Raw genomic sequence first — 20,592 nt, 5'->3', positions numbered from 1 at the left:
GAGTGTGTTTTGAAACGAGTGAAAATCCTTTGAAATTGCTTCCAAATCCCACGAAGGTAATCAAGCAAAACTTACAAAGTAAACATTAACATTATAATCTCCATATTTTGAACAATGTAATAATAGTTGTGCATTGATGCCATTTGGCACTATCAGCGCTTTGATTTTTGCTAGCTCCTTCTACTGAATAGCAGTGGTTTTAGTGCTGCAATCCAAGTTTTGTATATTTTATTCAGGACTATGCAAAACATAGTAGAAATATGCAAAACATCTCTTTGGGGAAAAACTTCATCTGGAATATGTTAGAGAGAGTCTGGAGTCATGCAAAAACAGAGCTGGTAACTACAGGACTTTGAGAGTAGTGAGGAGAAATGAATGGAAAATTCTGCTATGTAACAAAATGCCAGGAAAACAGAAAGTACTGAAAAATTGATGCGATAGCTTCTTTTTAAACAAATACTTGTTTGTCGTAAAATTGCATTCACTTTTCTGGAATACCCAAATGATTGGAATGTATCTTAATACTTTAAAGTGAAATCCTAATGCACATTTGAGATACATGTTTCATTAGGATGAACATATAGCAAATAAATTAAGCCATGACAGCATTTTAAATGAAATGAAATGAAATGAAAATCGCTTATTGTCACAAGTATGCTTCAAATGAAGTTACTGTGAAAAGCCCCTAGTCGCCACATTCCGGCGCCTGTTCGGGGAGGCTGTTACGGGAATTGAACCGTGCTGCTGGTCTGCTTTCAAAACCAGCGATTTAGCCCAGTGCTAAACAGCCCCTGTTGTACTGCACTTCCTAAAAATCTTAAGAAATACATCTTTAAGATTTGTGTATTTATGTAATCAGTTCAAAATAGAATTTGACGCTGAATAATCTATATTGGATAAACCCTAAGGTTATTGGTAAATAGTTAAAAAGAATTACAAAAAGAAAAGTGTGCTTTCTCTATATCTCTGTGTTTGAATGTCATTTACTTCTTTCTACATTTATTTGTATTTTTCAATAATTGTGAGACAGCAATTTCGAATCCATTCCTTATAATTGCTAAAACAAAAGTTAAATTACTGCAGATGCAACAGAACTTTAATATTTGTAAAGCATGTTGTGACGTTGGCCGTGATCCAATGGTCATGCTGCACCGGAAAAGCAGTTCGTCGCAGTGCTGCGTGGTCGATGAAAGCCGGGAGGCCCCACTCCCAGGATCTACCCGACTTGCAACGTGTCGCGAGATCCAACGTAATCGTGTTGGGCGGGATCATGTTTTGGCAAATCTGCATATTAGAGCGAGGCACTAAGCCTCACCCTAATGTGCAGTTTCACGAGGTACCTGAGACTTTGGGATTCATCCCCATCAACTCAGAGACCTTGGGTGAGTGCTGTTCAGCTGTGGTCCCCATTTATGGCCACAGACAGAATGGCACTCTTGGGGGTCTCCCTGGGGATTGGAGGCCCCCAGCCGCTTGCACTTTGGACAGAGTGGTGTGCTGGCATTTCTGTTGCCATCTGGGCACTCTAGATAGAGGCTGTCCAGGTGGCACTCCCATCTGGAAGGGGTGGTGCCAAGATGCCATTTTTTTCACGCATGTGATTGGGCTGGGGTGCACTGCATGGGTGTTTTGGGGTGTGGGCCGTGGGCTTTCCCATAATGTGTTTGGACTGGGGAAGGTCGGGGATTGTTTCTGGGGCCTCAGAGGTTGGGATACCATTTAAAAATGGTGTCCCTATCTATTTTTCACTACAATGGGGAGTTCCAGCTTTGCTCACTGGAACTCCCCATTGTAGTGAAAAATAGATAGGGACACCATTTTCTCTAATGGTACCACCGCGAGTCGCGTTGAATAGCCATGTGTTTCTCAGCACTGCTAGTGCCGGGAAACACGCAGCTAAACATGCTCGCTAGGGGAAGCTGAATCGCGCCCAATGTTACGCCAGGAAAGGTGCTATGGAAATGCAGATCTTTCTTTCCTTCATTTGATTATGCACTAGAGCATTGTTTCTTCCCAGTCCCTTACCGCAGAAGAGACGTACAAAGAATATTAATTTGTCAGAGCATGTAGATAAGACCACACCATCTCTTAAAAGTTATTGCTCTCTGGTTCTCTCACTCTTTGAGACTGTGAGTAATTGAGGAAGCAATACATTTTTGTCATGGCAGGTGATGTGGTTAGAAACAGCAATGCCTTGGTATAGGTAGGATCAAGGAAAACCCAAAAGCTTTCTATAGGTATGTCAGAATAAGCGAATGACTAGGGAAAGAGTAGGACCAGTCAAGGACAGGGGTGGGAAGTTGTGTGTGGAGTCTGAAGAGATAGGCGAGATACTAAATGAATATTTTTCGTCAGTATTCACTCAGGAAAAAGATAATGTTGTGGAGGAGAATGCTGAGACCCAGGCTAATAGAATAGATGGCATTGAGGTACGTAGGGAAGAGGTGTTGGCTATTCTGGACAGGCTGAAAATAGATAAGTGCCCGGGTCCTGATGGGATTTATCCTAGGATTCTCTGGGAGGCCAGGGAAGAGATTGCTGGACCCTTGGCTTTGATTTTTATGTCATCATTGGCTACAGGAATAGTGCCAGAGGACTGGAGGATAGCAAATGTGGTCCCTTTGTTCAAAAAGGGGAGCAGAGGCAACCCCGGCAACTATAGACCGGTGAGCCTCACGTCTGTAGTGGGTAAAGTCTTGGAGGGGATTATAAGAGACAAGATTTATAATCATCTAGATAGGAATAATATGATCAGGGATAGTCAGCATGGCTTTGTGAAGGGTAGGTCATGCCTCACAAACCTTATCGAGTTCTTTGAGAAGGTGACTGAACAGGTAGATGAGGGTAGAGCAGTTGATGTGGTGTATATGGATTTCAGCAAAGCGTTTGATAAGGTTCCCCACGGTAGGCTATTGCAGAAAATACGGAGGCTGGGGATTGAGGGTGATTTAGAGATGTGGATCAGAAATTGGCTAGCTGAAAGAAGACAGAGGGTGGTGGTTGATGGGCAATGTTCAGAATGGAGTTCAGTTACAAGTGGAGTACCACAAGGATCTGTTCTGGGGCCGTTGCTGTTTGTCATTTTCATCAATGACGTGGAGATGCCGGCGTTGGACTGGGGTGAGCACAGTACGAAGTCTTACAACACCAGGTTAAAGTCCAACAGGTTTGTTTCAATGTCACTAGCTTTCGGAGCGCTGCTCCTTCCTCAGGTGAATGAAGAGGTCTGTTCCAGAAACACATATATATATGTCTATATATGTGTTTCTGGAACAGACCTCTTCATTCACCTGAGGAAGGAGCAGCGCTCCGAAAGCTAGTGACATCGAAACAAACCTGTTGGACTTTAACCTGGTGTTGTAAGACTTCGTACGATTTTTATCAATGATCTAGAGGAAGGCGCAGAAGGGTGGGTGAGTAAATTTGTAGACGACACTAAAGTCAGTGGTGTTGTCGATAGTGTGGAAGGATGTAGCAGGTTACAGAGGGATATAGATAAGCTGCAGAGCTGGGCTGAGAGGTGGCAAATGGAGTTTAATGTAGAGAAGTGTGAGGTGATTCACTTTGGAAGGAATAACAGGAATGCGGAATATTTGGCTAATGGTAAAGTTCTTGGAAGTGTGGATGAGCAGAGGGATCTAGGTGTCCATGTACATAGATCCCTGAAAGTTGCCACCCAGGTTGATAGGGCTGTGAAGAAGGCCTATGGAGTGTTGGCCTTTATTGGTAGAGGGATTGAGTTCCGGAGTCGGGAGGTCATGTTGCAGCTGTACAGAACTCTGGTACGGCCGCATTTGGAGTATTGCGTACAGTTCTGGTCACCGCATTATAGGAAGGACGTGGAGGCTTTGGAGCGGGTGCAGAGGAGATTTACCAGGATGTTGCCTGGTATGGAGGGAAAATCTTATGAGGAAAGGCTGATGGACTTGAGGTTGTTTTCGTTGGAGAGAAGAAGGTTAAGAGGAGACTTAATAGAGGCATACAAAATGATCAGGGGGTTGGATAGGGTGGACAGTGAGAGCCTTCTCCCGCGGATGGAAATGGCTGGCACGAGGGGACATAGCTTAAAACTGAGGGGTAATAGATATAGGACAGAGGTCAGAGGTAGGTTCTTTACGCAAGAGTAGTGAGGCCGTGGAATGCCCTACCTGCTACAGTAGTGAACTCGCCAACATTGAGGGCATTTAAAAGTTTATTGGATAAACATATGGATGATAATGGCATAGTGTAGGTTAGATGGCTTTTGTTTCGGTGCAACATCGTGGGCCGAAGGGCCTGTACTGCGCTGTATCGTTCTATGTTCTATGTTCTATATCAGCAGGGGGAAAGGGGAACTTCAGTTCACATAGAGCAAGAAACAACTGTCCTTAGGAAAGTGCCCCAGCAGCATTCCACGTGTCAATAAACACTGCTTTGGTGGCTGGACATCAGGGTTAGCCACTAGGGTCAAACTTTGTTCCGAAAGCACCTTCATGAAATTTTGAGCACATTTTAATGGAGGTATTGGGTTAGTAAATAACCCTCTATTTTAATAAAATGGATTAACAATTCTGATAAAATAAGAGAGAAAGGAATTCTGGACAAAAGCATGAAACATTTAGAGCTGTTCTCCCACGTTGTCATTTTGAATCCAAGAATTTTATACCAATGGAGGGATTGGGTGCAAACTAGGTGTAATAAATACTGTCATCTGCTGGCATTTAAATGAATTACACTGCATCACTTCGAATTTTGTTTGATCTTTGACACTTCGGTGTAGAAATTGGACTTTTGTGGCCTCTTTTATGTCAGAAAGGACTAATTTTGAGATGCAATGTACCGCGCCCAATCTGCACCTGTGTTAATGTGATAACATATTACAATAATACATATTCCTACATTTCAACAGTGACTACACTTCAAAGAAAACGTATGTGTACTTCATTGGCTGTAAGTTGCTTTGGGACAGTCACAGAAGGCAGAATACAAGTGCTTTTTAAAGAAGTGGGAACAGCAGCTATGCAGGCATTCTAGTTGAAAACCTAAAACCTACCTTAAATGGCTAAGTTAAATACCAATCACGGAGCAGACCGGAGGATGCTTCTGTGATCCCTGTGGCCATCAATAAAATGTAAAATGTGGACTGTGGCCTGACCTGAAATTGCTGGTACTGTCATGGTTTAATGGAAATGGAAACAATTGTAGATTTCCAAGCACTGTAACTTGCGGAGCAGACTCAATGGACCGAATGGTCTACTGTTGCTCCAACATCTTATGAGATTCCTCACCTCAAAGATTGAATTTTATCCTGGATCAATACCTGGGAAGATACCCAGGTGGTTCTACAAGTCAATGATGATCAAGGGCAGAAAAATGCGAATCTGTGACCTTCTAGCTGATCATGCCGCAAGAGAGTCTTAGCACAGTTATCATTTTGAATAGATTTGTAAATGCCAGCGGACAGCAATGCCACATTTTCCTTCAGAAAGCAACATATGTCTGTCAACAATCTGCTTCTTCTGAGCAATATTCACTTGACGCACTTACTAGCTGTTTACAACCGGAGTACCTGCCAAATGGTTTGTGCCTACAATTCACCACAAGTATTCCTGATGCTGGCTTTGCTTTCAAGGAGATTTGGAGAATAGAAAGGAAGCCGCTTTCGGCCTGGGAAAGGAGGAGAAAGGAGTCAGAAGGCGTCATGTCCTGCTACTGCCCACAACCCAGCAGCTGGTTAAAAAGAATCCTTGACAAAATCCTAACAGCAATTCTCCTATCTACCTTTTCAGTTGTAAAGAGTAAAGTCTAGTCAAGGGATTTAGGAGCTGGAGAAAAATAATTGGAATGATTAATATTCATTACATCCCATTGGCCATATTTTCTAATCAATAACGAGGAGTTTAAAATTCACATTTTGAAAACTGACAGGTTGATTAAAATAAATGCTGATCATATATAAAAAAGGATAGCTCTGTAAAAACACGAGCCAATGTTTACAAATGGAGTTTTTACTTTCTAGAGGTTAGACTTTTCACCATACTCTGAAAGCACTGAACAGAGTAATAACAAATGAAATTGGTATGCATGTACAGTGTCTGTCTGAAGTCACATACCCGAACAGGAAATTACTTCAACATGATACTGTCAGCCTTTGGTAACTAATAGTGTCGTAAAATATAGACATCATTCCTCTTTTCTTTATCTGAAGAGTCAAAGTAACTGCATCTCCTCATCCTCTATTTGAACAGAAATAAATGGAATAAAAAGGGCTATTATATTTGGATTTTTATTAGTATTTAATGACTTTTTTATTCCACGGCAAGCACATTATTATTTAATTTTTGTTTATTACCTACAGTTTCAGTGGAAGGGTTATAGCATCCACTGGTGTGAAAATAAATCTTCCTGTTATGATATTTGTTAAAAGTAGAGCCCATCCCTGGAACATATCTCTGAGTCTCAGAATTTAAGTTTGAAAAATTGCTTTTACTGGTGTGAATAAAGAATAGAACTTTAGTGGCTTGTGTAAGGACGCTTCCTGTTGATTCCCTTATTTCCACTTTCTTTATGTTTGCTGTTATCATTTTGATCCATAGATGCTTAATGGTCATATATCTTTAAATTGAGCAGGGGAAATGAGGAACTTGAAAGTTACAACATAGTTCACTGTGCTAGCTTTAGAGAGCAAAACTCAGACTTTTCGTCACCCGAGCGATCGGTGGGACTCGATTCAATTGGTTGGCTGGTGGCCAATGAATTGGCCAAAAGGCTGAATTCTGTCCGGTAACAGGCAGTATTTGGGTCCTGCCTGAGTGGGCTGATTTTCATAGAGCCATGGAAAGGTTGTTGGAGTCCTGGACACTCAAGTGAAAAAGAAAAAGGACCTGCTCTCACTCTTCCTCATTTTCTCCAGAAAAGCTGCTGTATTTCAGAAACTGCAGAGACCTGAATTAATCTATTGTAAAAACCATTACAGGCTGGAAACAGAAATATCAAACTGAAAGCCTTGAAGGAAGGTGTGCTAGAAACAACCACCTGAAACAGAGATTCTTATTTTTTTACTATACTTATTATTTTACACCCCTCTCCTCCCCTCTGTGTTTGTCTGTCATGTGTGTGTGTGTGTGTCTGTGTGTGTGCGCGTGTGTGTGTGTGTGTGTGTGTGTGTATAAAGGGTGGGGTGGGTTGAAGTGTGGGGGGGTGTTAGGAATTAGATGATAGTTAATCTGTTGTATTTGCTACACATTTAATTATAGTTACTGTTATTAACAAACTTTATTGTGTTTAAATTTACAAGCCTGGTGACAGTAGTTATTGGACAGCTAAGGGTCAAATGGGTGTTTTTCTAAGAAATATTTATTAATTTCAATTGCGTTGTGACTCCGGGTCAAGTGCGGCTGGAATTGACTACATACTAGCCCATGGGTCGTAACACTTGGAAGAAAGAGAAAGGGAAAGAAAGGGTGCAGATGTAACAAAGAGGAAAACATATGGGGTGAGATTCTCTGGTCCAATTGCAGTGAATGGGGGATTTGGCTTAATGAGGGAGTGGGGCAGACTCGCAACGGGGAATCCCGGCCAAGGAGTAAGAGAACAGAGGAAGGGGGATAAAACAAAGAGAAAAAGCAAAAGCAAGGAAAATTTTATCAACAAACTCTTTAAGTGTTAAAAGTTTCAATTGTTTATACAGTTAATATAGTCCCTTCCTGATTTATTTTTTTAGATATTTTCCATGTTTCAAAGTTTCAACAGTAATATCTTTGTAACGCAGAAAGAATGTTGTGTGTGTGTGTGTGTGTGTGTGTGTGTGGTGGTGGTGGTGGTGGGGGGGGAATAGGTGTAACTTCCTTCTTTTTTTTTCTTCTCCTTCCTTATCTTCTTCAAAGGCAGACAGACAATTCACTTCACCATTACCTTCGGCCGACTGAGGAGAGTAGTACGGACTCGAAACGTGAAATTTGTTTCTCTCTGCACTGGTGCAAAGAGTATGAGGAAAAGAGCATCTGAAGAGCAGGATCTCAAAAGCCGAGACTCAGGTCAAGGTTTACTGGGCAGCAGTGATTCCCACACTCATTTATACTTTGGAGACTTGGCCAACCTACAGCAGGTACCTCAACACTTTTGAGAAGTACTGTCAGTGGTGTCCTTGCAAGATCATCTGAATCTGGTGATGAGAAAGATGGTCCAAGAGTAGCATCCACTCCCAAGCTAACATGCCCACAATCCAGGTGCCAATCACTCAAACCTATCTATGCTGGTTCGTATGCAGTTTGTAAGCTTGACACCAGACTCCTGAAGCAACTTTTCTACTCGGAACTTATTCATTGAAGGAGACTCCCAGGAGGGCAGTTTAATATTTTAGGGATTTCCTTTAAAGCAACCCTGAGGAGCTCAAACATCCCTGCTAACTCATGGGAGCCCTTGGATTGTGATTGACTGACCAAAATGGAGAAGGTTATCTGGGACAGAAGGTTAGTCATGAACACAGAGACTTTATCGGGGAGGAATGCGCACCCACTGACCACCTACCTTGGTCCCTGGTTCTACACAGTGACACCGGCCATATGGGCGCACCCACCCCTGCACCCCACCGCCGCCACAGCGCGCGCCCCCGCCGGCCCACCCAACTGGCCGCCACCCACCTGGAGACCACCCTGGGTCACATCCACGGCAGCCCCCAATGAGGGCAGTGCCAGCTATTGGTACCTCAGGCAGCAAGGATGGGTGCCAGGGCCGGGGGCGCCAACAGTGCCAGATTCCGACGGGGCAGGAGTGCAGGGGTGGGAGAGGGACATGCGTCGGCAGAGCCCACACTGCCAAGCGGGGCCACCATGTAGACCATTGAACCCGGCTGGGCACAGGAGTATGCATCATGGAATATGCACTCAATGAACATCCAGCTGGTCTGTGAACATAAGCGGTGCATCGGGCACCTCTGCGCCCCATACCTGGGCAGTGTACAGGATTCCTTCATCCTGGTACACTCGGCGGTCCCGGACATGTTTGAGAGTCACCCCTCCCCCGGCTGAATGGTTGGGTCCTGGGCAACATAACACCTATCTGGAGACCACAGACCGACGTGGACACCCGCTTCAATGATTCCCATACAGTGACCAGGAGTATGATCGAGCGGTGCTTCGGCATCCTGAAGATGAACTTCAGGTGCCTGGACTGCACTGGAGAGCCTGTATGATGCTGAGAGGGTTGCCTGCATCGTGATGGCCTGCTGCATCCTCCACGGCATCACAAAGCAGAGAGGCAATGTACTGGAGGAGGAGAATGAGGAGGAAGGGCAGGCCTCATCCGGCGAGGAGGATGCGGGAGGGGGATACATGGCCGGCACCACGCCCTGCCCCTACACATGGTTGGAATCCTCCACCTGCACCTACAGGGGATGGAAGCCGTCCAACATTTCCTCCTGTGGTCCCTGGCTGTCTGCCTGCATCTGCACTGTGGCTGGGATTGGATGTTCCAGGAGCCCGGGACTCGTCTGAATGGCAGCTGGTTCCTGGGGCCGGGTTGCCCTCTGACCATCCGGCACCTACCAGGCTGCTCCTACCTCCACCTGCTGTACCGAATCTGATGTGTGGTGTGCACCAGATAGTGTCCAGGAGCCTCTTCACTAATATGCCCAACCAAGATGATAGTTTCTGGGGTGGTGGAGGGTGTTGGAGACAGCTGTGATGGAAGGTCCGTGTCCTCCTCCGAGCCGAGCTCTGGGGTGGCTTGAGTCTCGGCTGGGGAGCTGGTGTCCGGGCTGCTCTCCCCGTCAGTGGTCGGCCGTCTGGGGGGCACCGGCTCTGGCACTGGCTGGGGGCGGGGCTCTGGATAGACTGGCCCCATCTCCGCCAAGTCCTGTAAGACACATGACGACTTGTATGATTAGACAGATGGGGGGGGGGGGGGGGGGGGGGGGGGGAAGGGGGGGCAAGGGGGGTGAAGGGACTGTGTGGTGAGGGGGTGTGGGGTGGTGGGTGTGGGATTAAAGGTGTGTGGGAAGAGGGAGGGGGTGTGGGGCGAGGGGGTGAGAGGTGTGAGGGGGTGGAGGATGAGATGGGCACGTGTCATGGGCAACCGCTGCTCAGCGGGGTCTCACTTGCTCACCGGTGGCCGTACTCCACCCCGGCGACATCCCTTTTCTCTGGGCCACTGACCACGTTCAGGGCCCTCATGGTGAGGGGCCGCAGTTCTGCTGGTCCCCCTCTGATCTTCTCCCGCTCCCGGCGTGTGCGCGGCCTTCTCCTGGAGCGGGTAAGGGTAAACATATACAACAACACCGTTAGACGGTCCAATGCATTTAGCCCAGGGGTTGGGTAGATGGTGGCCTCAGTGGCCAGGGCACCTGGCATGGCGGATGGCATGGGGTGCTGGCATGTGGAGGTTCGGCCACCCCCGGGGACCGGGTTACTGGTGTGTTGGGGGGGGGGGGGGGTTAGTGCCAGGGGCACAGTGCTCCCTACTCACCCTGGCCGCCCCGAGAATGTTGTGGAGTTTCTTCCGGCACTGCATGCCAGTCTGTGTGGCGTTGCCCATGGCGCTGACCGCCTCTCCCACCTGTGCCCAGGCATGGCAAACAGTGGTGTCTGGTGGCCTTCCGTCCGGGCCGGGGTATAGGGTCATTTGTCTCTCTTCCACCGCATCCAGGAGGGTATCCAGCTCTGCGTCCCTGAACCGTGGCGGTGCTCTCCTTCCAGCCATCTTGTTGGTTGGGATGGTGTGGAGGAAGGACAGCGTAGCTGCGGCGTGTGAGCCTCAAGAGCGCCAATCATGGACCCGGCAAATCCGGCATCTTTGTCCATGGAATTGAATATGTTCCACGTGGCGACGGTGCGAGCCCATTTAAAGTAGCTGAATCAGTGCAGGTATTGCGCCATTTCTTCTGTCGTAAAACACCACACGTCCTCCCCTGGAGTCAACACTAAGCCTCAGAAACGGGGAACACAGCCCTTAATCTCAGAAACGGAGAATCCTGCCCCATATCTATGAAAAATATCTTCGAGATTTACCTCAACAATCACATTGATTGAGTATGGCATTTCCGATTTTCTATTAGAAAAACATTGTTTAGCAATGTGATTTTTGCCTTTCACTTGGAACAGACTTTTCCAAATGCTGGACATTGCCTTTACAATGCTCGTGGCATCACTTGCATAAAATGGTGGTTTTGATTACTTGCTTAAAATGGCCGCCACTGCTGGGGTCACTTTTCTGCCTTAGGGTGCGTCACAACACTAATGGCTTTGGCTGCATCGCCGAGCTTCGTGCTAAAATTCTTCAGGTTTAGAGTGTTAATCTGCTGCGCAGCTAGCTCACTGGCATGACAAATTATGATAGTATCGTCGAGCTGGAGTTCATTCTCCCTCAACAATCTCTCCCTAACCTTACCATTGCTAATGCCGGACACGATTTGATCGCGGATCATCGATGCTGGCAGAGTTGCAAAATTACAGGTCTGCACCTTCAACCTCAAGTCCTTTAAAAAGCTATTGAACGATTCACCTGCCTGCTGTGTACACGTGTGGAAAATATACCGCTCAAATGTTTTGTTTTTCTTTGGAGTGCAGTGCTGATCAAATTTTTTCACGACTTCATCAAAGTTATTTCTATCCACTTTGTTATCGAATGCGATGGTTTTCAAGATTTCTATCGCCTGTGGAGTTGCTACAGTGAGCAGCAACGCTATGCTCTGTTCATCAGGCTGCGCTGGAAGACGTAAAGCGGCTACATAGACTGTAAATTGCTGTTTAAAGTGCACCAATTCGCATCTATATTACCAGTGACTCAAAGCTGGTGCGGTGTCTTCAGACCTTCCATCACAGACTTCGATGCCTTGCTGTGCTTTGAGTGATATTCGTCAGTACTCTTCTACGTGATTAGTAGAACTTCTTTTTCTGTTTTCTTCTCTGGTTATGTCTTTAGATCTTCAAAACCAATCCTGGTATCTTATTAGATCTTCAATCTGGTACCATGTTACGTTCGGATACTTGGCAGGTTGGAATAAATGCATTAAATGATGTCTAGTTCTTGACTAGTTAGTTCTTGACTAGTCAAAGTTTTGTTGCTGAACAATTACATGGGTTAATCTTAATCGTGATTATTGTTACAAGTAGGCTTACATTAACACTGCAATGAAGCTACTGTGAAAATCCCCCAGTCGCCACACTCCGGTGCCTGTTCAGGTACACAGGAGGGAGAATTCAGAATGTCCAATTCACCAAACAGCACGTCTTTCGGGACTTGTGGGAGGAAACCGGAACACTCGGAGGAAACCCACACAGACACGGGGAGAACCTACAGACTCCACACAGACAGTGACCCAAGCTGGAATCGAACCAAGGACCCTGGTAGTGTGAAGCGACAGTGCTAACCACTGTGCTACCGTGCCACTCAGCCATAAGAATATTATGAAAAACTACTAACTATTATAAATAATTTAAGAGTTACTACAAATTGTGACTATCCACTACGAAGACCCTTTACCAACTCCCTATCGGGTGGTTGTTCTCTACTGTAACCTGCTGGTTGGAGGTCTTGTATATCACTATATACATGACTGCTTATGCATATCATCACAGACCCTGTGACAGTGAAGGAACGGTGATATATTTCCTACTCAGGGTGGTGAGTGACTTGGAGGGGAACCTCCAGGTGGTGGGGTTCCCAGGTATCTGCTGCTCTTGTCCTTCTAGATAGTAGTGGTCATGGGTTTGGAAGGTTCAGTCTTGTACAAATTGTCTTTCAGTCTCTCAGGATGATCGCTTCACCTCTGTTTCTGCTGCTGCTTTCCCAGACCATTCTTTTAGACAAATTCATCCATGTTTGCAGTGGCTTTAAAATAGTGCTCCTTTCCCTGGAAGGTTATTCATAGCTAGGCTGGGTACAGCATCCCAAACTTCACCCCACTTTTAAACAAATTTGGCGCCTGGCCAAGTCTGCCCCAATGTCCTGATAGATACGTAGCTGGTGTCCCTCCCAGTTGCATGTTCTTATCTGCCTGGCCCATCTCAGGATTCTTTTTCGGTCGTTGTACCAGTGTGCATCTTCAAAATTGTTACCCTCAGCTGTTCCTTGGCCCTGTGTTTCGGGTGGGGCAACCTGTGGGCCCTGCCCATCTAAGGTGGGCTGGGGAAGCTGACCCTTCCCACCAGCTTTCCCAGAATCTGGGCCACGTAATTCGTAGGGTTCCTGCCTTTGATTCCCTCCGGCAGTCCCATTATTCTTAGGCTCTGATGCCTCGACGGTTCTCTTGGTCTTCCACCTTCCCCTTAAGGTTCCCCTGGGCCGCCACCAACCTTGCTATTTCCGACTCTAGGGTGACGATCTGGTCACTCTGGTCTGTGGAAGCCTTTTCCAGCTCCTTGATTGCTCTCTCCTGGGCCTCTATTCGCCTCTCCACTTTGTCAAAGGCCACCCACATGGTGGCCAGTGCTTTTGTGACCGCCATCTTGACCACTGCCTGGATTCCAAGTCTTATGTCCTCTTTGAGCTCCTTTAGCTCTGTGGTGAAGAACATCCTCCATCCACACTCCGGCGATGGAGAGTTCCATGAACGGCTTGTTGGCTCCTCTCTTTCAGGTGTGGCCGGAAATCTTCGCCTTGTGGATCCGCCGTCTCGCTCGTCGGTTTCTCCAGGCTCCTGTTGTCTCTTGCTTTCTTGCGGCTTCTGGTGCTGCTGTTGCTTGGCATTTTGGTTTCCATTTCCATTTTCGTCCATGGATTGAAGTGTATGATGAGGGGATGCTTTTTTTCTCGGTTCTGGCAGGCTATTTTCAGTTAAAAGTGCCTAAATTTGATTTTCTAGGAAGGTAGCCACCTTTCGTGCATCCACTCAGCACTTCCCCATCACTGAACATCTGCTTTGTGACAGCTATGACTCCAACCAGCGGAGAGTTTCCCCCCTGATTCCCATTGACTCCAGTTTAGCTAGGCTCCTTGATGCCATACTCGGTCAAATGCTGCCTTGATGTCAAGGGCAGTCACTCTCACCTCACCTCAGGCATTCAGCTCTTTTGTCCAAGGATGCAAGGAGGTCAGGAGCTGAGAGACCTTGAATGTCCATGAGTAGGTTATTACTGAGTAAGTGCTGCTTGATAGAACTGTTGATGACTCCTTCCATCACTTTGCTGATGATGGAGAGTAGACTGATAGGGCTGTAATTGGTTAGTTGGATTTGTCCTGTTTCTTGTATACAGGATACACCTGGACAATTTTCCACATTGCCGGGTATATGCCTGTGTTGTAGCTGTACTAGAACAGCTTGTTTAGGGGTGTGGAAAGTTCTGGAGCACAAGTATTCAGTACTATTGGCGGCATATTGTCAGGGCCCATAGCCTTTGCAATATCCAGTGCCTTCAGCTGTTTCTTGGTATCCCGTGGAGTGACTCGGATTGGCTGAAGACTGACATCTGTGATACTGGGGACATCCGGAGGAGATCCTTGATGGCGCCACACTCCCCGTTCCTGAACGCAGATTCCTCATCATTCTGAATAGCTTCAGAAAAGTGTTAAAAATGTTGATGAAACTTGGGAGTTAGCACGTCCAGTCCTCACATTGGGGAGGGAGGCTGAATCTCATATTAAATCCACTCTGACTGCTCATTCGGAATTAAAAATCAAGAGGTGGGATTCTCCGATCCGCCAGCTGTGTTTTCTGTCACAGCGCGTTCCCGTTCCCGCAGTCGACCTCCGGAATTTCCCAATGAGGGCACCTTACGCTGTCGGGCATGGACTGGAGGATCCCGCTGACGGAGAATTCCGCTGAAAGATTTTAGTATTGTTTTTTTCTTCTACTGCACATTTCAGGGTAGGATTCTATAATTAATTTTGTTTTCATATTTATAGAAAATAATTTAACTATTTTTCCTTTATATCTCCTTAGGGCACATAACATTCATATGGACCGTAAAGTAGCTACAGATTGTCCACTTGTTCATGCAAAGGCCAAATCCGATTGGTGCACTTAGAAGACTTCAGCAAATCAAGAAAAGCTTAAATATAGGGGGAGATGTAAAGATTTCACTGCAGTACCTAAGGAAAGGGTCCTTTGCAACTTCCAAGTCAAGTCAAAATTAGTGATGGGGCTGGTTTAAAGTGATTCAATGTTAAATTGATCACGTCGGAGAGATCGCAGGTGCCTCAGTCAGATTTTATACATTGTGTTAGCCATCTCTGCAGTCCCTCCAATATCTACCTAGCAAAGGTGAGGGGCCGACTTGCTAATACAGGATCAGTTGCAAATCTGTGTCATCGGTTACAAGGACACCTGTTGCCAACATTCACCAATTTTTTTGCCATCTCCAGCCAGACGCACTCCACTGCTAAGGAATGCCAAACACAGAAATCTCGCGTGTATCCACATCAGTGCTCCAACAGTGAGAAACAGAATTTGGGTGCTCCACCAATCTTCCCATTGCTCTGGTTTTCGTTTTCTGCTTTCTTGTTTTACATGTTGGGTTTGATCCAAGAAATATTTGGACACGTTTTTGCCCCCATATATAAACATTAACTTTAAACGGCAGCATCCATTTAATATTTTGCAGTTACCCTTTATGGCAGCTGTAACATACAATTCTTCCCCTTCCTTTAGAAAACTGCTAGTGCCAATTCATGGTGAATAATTAATTTGGTCATCTCCAGGAAATTCCCAAAGATTGACTTAGCTTGAAACTGGCAAGCATTGAAACACAGAAAACTTACCTCAAGGAGAATTGGAATTGAAGACAGAAAACTTTAGATATAGTAGTCATCATTCATATTAAAATGTTCTTTATACAAAATATTTCACGTCATCCTTCTCAAGGACTAAGCTGTGGGAGTTTCATTTTTCATATCTTGTGCGTTAATTTAAGAGAATCTATATGTTTTCATTCTATGATTTAATTGTGTAAGTGGTTGTGTGGGAGTAAGCCTGGTTGGTGAGAAGTCTTCATCATATTTTTCAGGATGTGAATTCTGGAAGTGGGCAGCACGGTAGCACAGTGGTTAGCACAGTTGCTTCACAGTTCCAGGGTCCCAGGTTCAATTCCCAGCTTGGGTCACTGTCTGTGCGGAGTCTGCACATCCTCCCCGTGTGTGCGTGGGTTTCTTCCGGGTGCTCCGGTTTCCTCCCACAGTCCAAAGATGTGCAGTTAGGTGGATTGGCCATGCTAAATTGCCCTTAGTGCCCAACAAGGTTGGGTGGGGTAACTGAGCTACGGGGATAAGGTGGAGGTGTGGGCTTAAGCAGGGTGCTCCTTCCAAGGGCCGGTGCACACTCGATGGGCCGAATAGCCTCCTTCTGCACTGTAAATCCTATGATTCTATGATTGGCCAGCTCATTCACATTGCTGAAAATGGTCCAGGCCATGAAGTTGAGGGCTTTTGAGGTTGTCTTGTTTACCATACTGAGCCAACATTAGAGATTCCTTTTAAATTTGGCATCCTGTTTTGTACAGTAGATGAAACATTAAGTTGATCTAAGGTCAACTGAGCCAGCAAGCAAAATGTGAGTGATAAATCAGGGGAGAAACTAGAAGTAATGTTGTTTATTAAGTTAATCACATTCAATTTAAAATTGTTACCTATTAAGTCAATCAAACAGAAGGAAGAAGTTGAAGGGAGAAGTGGAGAGCTCTCAGGGAGCACGGGGGCACAGTAGTTAGCACTGCTGCCTCACACCGCAGAGACCCAGGTTCGATTCTGACCACGGGTGACTGTATGTGTGGAGTTTGCACGTTCTTCCCATGTCTGCATGGGTTTCCTCGGGTTACTGTGGCCTCCTCCCACAGTCCAAAGATGTGCAGGTTAGGTGGATTGGCCAAGCTAAAATTGCCCCTTCGTGTCGAAAGGTTAGGCAGGATTACGGGAATAGGGTGGGGGAGTGGGCCTAGTTAGGATGCTCTTTCAGAGGGTCGGTGCAGACTCAACGGGCTGAATGGCCTCCTTTTGCACTGTAGGGATTGTATGATTGTAATAGTAACTCTCTTCGATGAGTGTAAAAATAATGTATAGGAATCTCCCATAATCCTTTAAATAGTTCTCATGTGGTGTTTATGAAGAACAAATGTAGGACTGCATGCCATTGAAAGACAAACCTATAAATGGTAAAACTTGGGCTGAAAACATTAAAACTGCATTAAAATGTTCAAAACCATTTGCTTTCATATACTGCCAACTCTTTTGAAAGAAACAATGAAGGCAAACTATCTGGGGAATAAAGGTCCTTTGTCTGAAAGAGTTTAACCACTTTCTAGAATTTTTTTGCACATTTCCCCTTTGTTCAACTCACATTCCAGAAATACTAACCTTTCAAACATGTATTTTTGCTCAGTAAGGTTAAGGGGAAGGCAGGCATACAAAACTTCACAGTGGTGGAAATTTGTTGCTGAGTTGTGACATCTTTTTCTGAATGTATACCTCCACTATCAAATGGCAATATGCAAACCAGAATGCAGTCGTGATTGTGAATGCTTTGTTAATATAAACTGAAATCTTTCCCAGTGAAGAAATTTTGCATTGATGCAGACAATGATGAAACTTTCAACAATTTGAACCATTTTAGTCAGCTTTGTGAAGCTTTCATCGTTAAGGTTCTTCTGCAATAGGTAAAAGTTAAAAGCTTACCGTCAGAAATCCTTTCAAATAAAGAATGTTTGCAAAGGGGTGATGATTAGTTCAATCCGTTATTTTAAATGTTATTCGTCAAAACTGAATCTCGATGATATTATCAACAACAACTTCCATTTAAATAGTACCTAGAACACAGAAGAAAGCCCCAAAGCATTTTCGGGAGTAAAGAAAAGAACATCAAACTAAACAAGGGAACATTGGTGACACGAATAAGCAAAATACAGCAAATGCTGGAATCTGAAACAAGAAGAGAGGATGCTGGAAAATTTAACAGGTTTGGCAGCATCTGTAAGGAGAGAAACCAGATTTAATGTTTCGAGTCCTTTTGGCTCTTTGGCAAAACTGAAGGGAGGGAGAATTTGTTAGAGTTGTGAGAGACTGCAAAGACAGATGCTGTTAAGTTCTCTGCTGCCACCTGCTGGTTGGAGGTCATATCTGTTAATATTTACATGATTGCTTATGCATATCATCACATCCCCTCTCCTTTGGAAATGAACAATATTTACATCCATATTTAAATTCAATTCACAATACTAATGATATGCATAATAGTTCAATTATTTACACGTCCAATGTCCATCACAAATTAAATCTGTCTGGCTTTCTTCTGTGTCTTGTCGACCTTCTAAGCACTAGTTGAACTTGTGAGTCTGACTTGCTTTCAACTGTTTCTGCAGATGGTTTTTGCTGTGTTTCTGTGCTTTGCACTTTGTCATGAGAATGTCGCTTTAAGAAATGTTTGGCTGCTCGTGTTACTGCAGTGATGTCAGAGTGTGGGTGGAGCTGAGCTCTGGTTCTGCTTTTAGTTTCACTTTGAGAAAAGCTTGGGTGTGTCTGCCTTTATGGTTTTGTATTTGAGTGTGTTGCAGCTGAAGTCAGCCAAAGCACCTGTACTGTTGATCTCTCTGCCATGAAGGACTATCTCTTGATCATTTGGTGAATTCAGAAAATTAAATGTTTTCAGTATTGAATGTAAACCCTGATGTGCTTCTGTTTAAAGGTTTGTTAAGTCTTTTGGGTGTAAAAGGACAGCAGACAGGTTACTTAGTGTTGTATTCTTTGGGAGTTATCTTTGAATTAATGGTTGCTAAGATATTCACTGTTTGTTTTAAAAAGGTTGACTTGAGTTCATAGAATAAACATAGTTTTGTTTTTAAAAATACTTTTCCATTTCTGCTGTACCATACCTGTAGAGTGAGCCGTGTGCTCCCCATACCACAATCTATTAAAAGTTGTGGGTCAGGTGAACTCCATGATACACTTTGGGATTCTCTAAACCCTGACCCATAACAATTGGGGGCTCGTCCGGGATAAAAGTCTATCTATTGGATTGGCTTAGTGAACTTAAAGACAGTGAGGGGTGAGCATACTGTGGTTGCAATTCAGGTATGGTATTTTAGATTAAATGGGGAGTGTGTTTTGGACAATGGCTCTTTCAGAGGCTCAGAAGTTTTTGGGGGTGGAGACGGTCACACGCAGTACCTTGCGGACAGAGACTAAAAGCAGACTGTTAGATTTAGCAAAAAACATTGCAGTTAACATTACCTGACAAAATGCGAAAAGATGAGGTAATTATGGCGATGGCTAAGCATTTAAAGTTGCCTGAGATCCAGTCTGATTCATTAGAAATGGCAAAGATCCAGTTGCAGATTAAGCAACTTGAACATGAAAAAGAATTAAAGCAGCTTGAATATGCAATGAGAGAAAAGGAAAAGGAGAGAGAAGAAAGCAACAAAGAAAGAATAGCCCGAGCAGAACGAAAAGTAAAAGCAAGGGAGATACAGATCAGGGAAAAAGATGAAGAAAAACTTCAGAAAATGGCCATGAAACATGACAGTCAGTTAAAATTGGCAGACATAAAGGGAAACGTACAGTTGGATGATAGTGATGAGGATAGTGAGAAAGAGCATCATAGTCGAAGGCGTGGTGGGGATCTATTTAAATATGTCCAAGCATTGCCAAGGTTTGACGAGAAGGAGGTAGAAGCCTTTTTCATTTCATTTAAGAAGGTAGCTAAACAATTGAAATGGCCACAGGACATGTGGGTATTACTGATTCAAACAAAGCTGGTAGGTAGAGCTAGTGAAGTGTTTGCATCACTACCGGAGGAGGTATCTGGGACATATGAGGAGGTGAAAAAATCCATCTTGGGTGCATATGAACTAGTGCCTGAAGCCTACAGACAAAGATTTAGACATTAAAGGAAAGAATTTGATCAAACATACATGGAGTTTGAAAGGCTCAAACAGAGTAATTTTGATAGGTGTTTAAGGGCTTTGAAAATAGACCAAACGTATGAAGCTCTCAGAGAAATTACACTTTTGGAGGAGTTTTAAAATTCAATTCCTGATGTAGTGAGAACTCATGTGGAAGAGCAGAGGGTTAAAACTGCGAGATTAGCAGCAGAAATGGCAGATGATTATGAATTAGTTCATAAATCAAAGCTTGGTTTCCGACATCAGTTTCAGCCTGTGTGGGATAGAAAGTGGGGAGATGAGAATACTCAAGTGGTAAAAGTAAAGGTGGTCTGATGGGAGATAATAAGGAGAGTGTACCTCAGATTAAAAAAGAAATCCAGGAGGGTGGAAACGAATTGAAAAATTTCAAATGTTTTCACTGTAATAAACTAGGTCATGTAAAGTCACAGTGTTGGTTGTTGAAGAAAAGCACTGGGAAGGCTGATGTGGTAAAACAGGATAAGACAGTGGGGTTTGTTAAAGTGGTAAAGGAAAGCCCAAGTGAAGCAAAGGAGGTGCAAAAAATTGTACAGACTGATCGAGAAGTGATTGATAAGAAGGTGCCAGATCTCTTTAAAGAATTTACTTGTGTGGGTAAAGTTTACTCATGTGTATCAGGAGGAGTAGGTAAAGAAGTCACAATTTTAAGAGATACGGGAGCTAGTCAATCTTTAATGGTAAGAGATGAGGAGTTATGTAGGTTGGGCAGAATGTTGCCAGAAAAGGTGGTAATATGTGGAATTCAGGTGAGATGAGCAGCGTTCCATTA

The 20,592-nt window shown here is 44.6% G+C and overlaps 1 long non-coding RNA gene across 2 annotated transcripts in view; it reads right to left on the bottom strand.

Annotated features, from left to right (window-relative positions):
- Nucleotides 1-17,712, bottom strand: part of LOC140429853 (uncharacterized) — a 32,711-nt gene extending 14,999 nt beyond the window's left edge. Inside the window, exon 1 of one of the 2 annotated variants that reach the window (XR_011949222.1) lies at nucleotides 17,581-17,712. This is a non-coding gene — a long non-coding RNA (uncharacterized lncRNA). Of the gene's footprint in view, nucleotides 1-6,092; nucleotides 6,206-17,580 lie in introns of those variants that run through there. The other variant, XR_011949223.1, reaches the window with a different exon arrangement.
- Nucleotides 17,713-20,592: the final 2,880 nt, after the last annotated feature.

The sequence above is a fragment of the Scyliorhinus torazame genome, chromosome 1, assembly GCF_047496885.1.
Source record: "Scyliorhinus torazame isolate Kashiwa2021f chromosome 1, sScyTor2.1, whole genome shotgun sequence".
Classification (NCBI taxonomy): Eukaryota; Metazoa; Chordata; class Chondrichthyes; order Carcharhiniformes; family Scyliorhinidae; genus Scyliorhinus; species Scyliorhinus torazame.
This window is presented reverse-complemented; position numbering and strand designations above follow the sequence as displayed.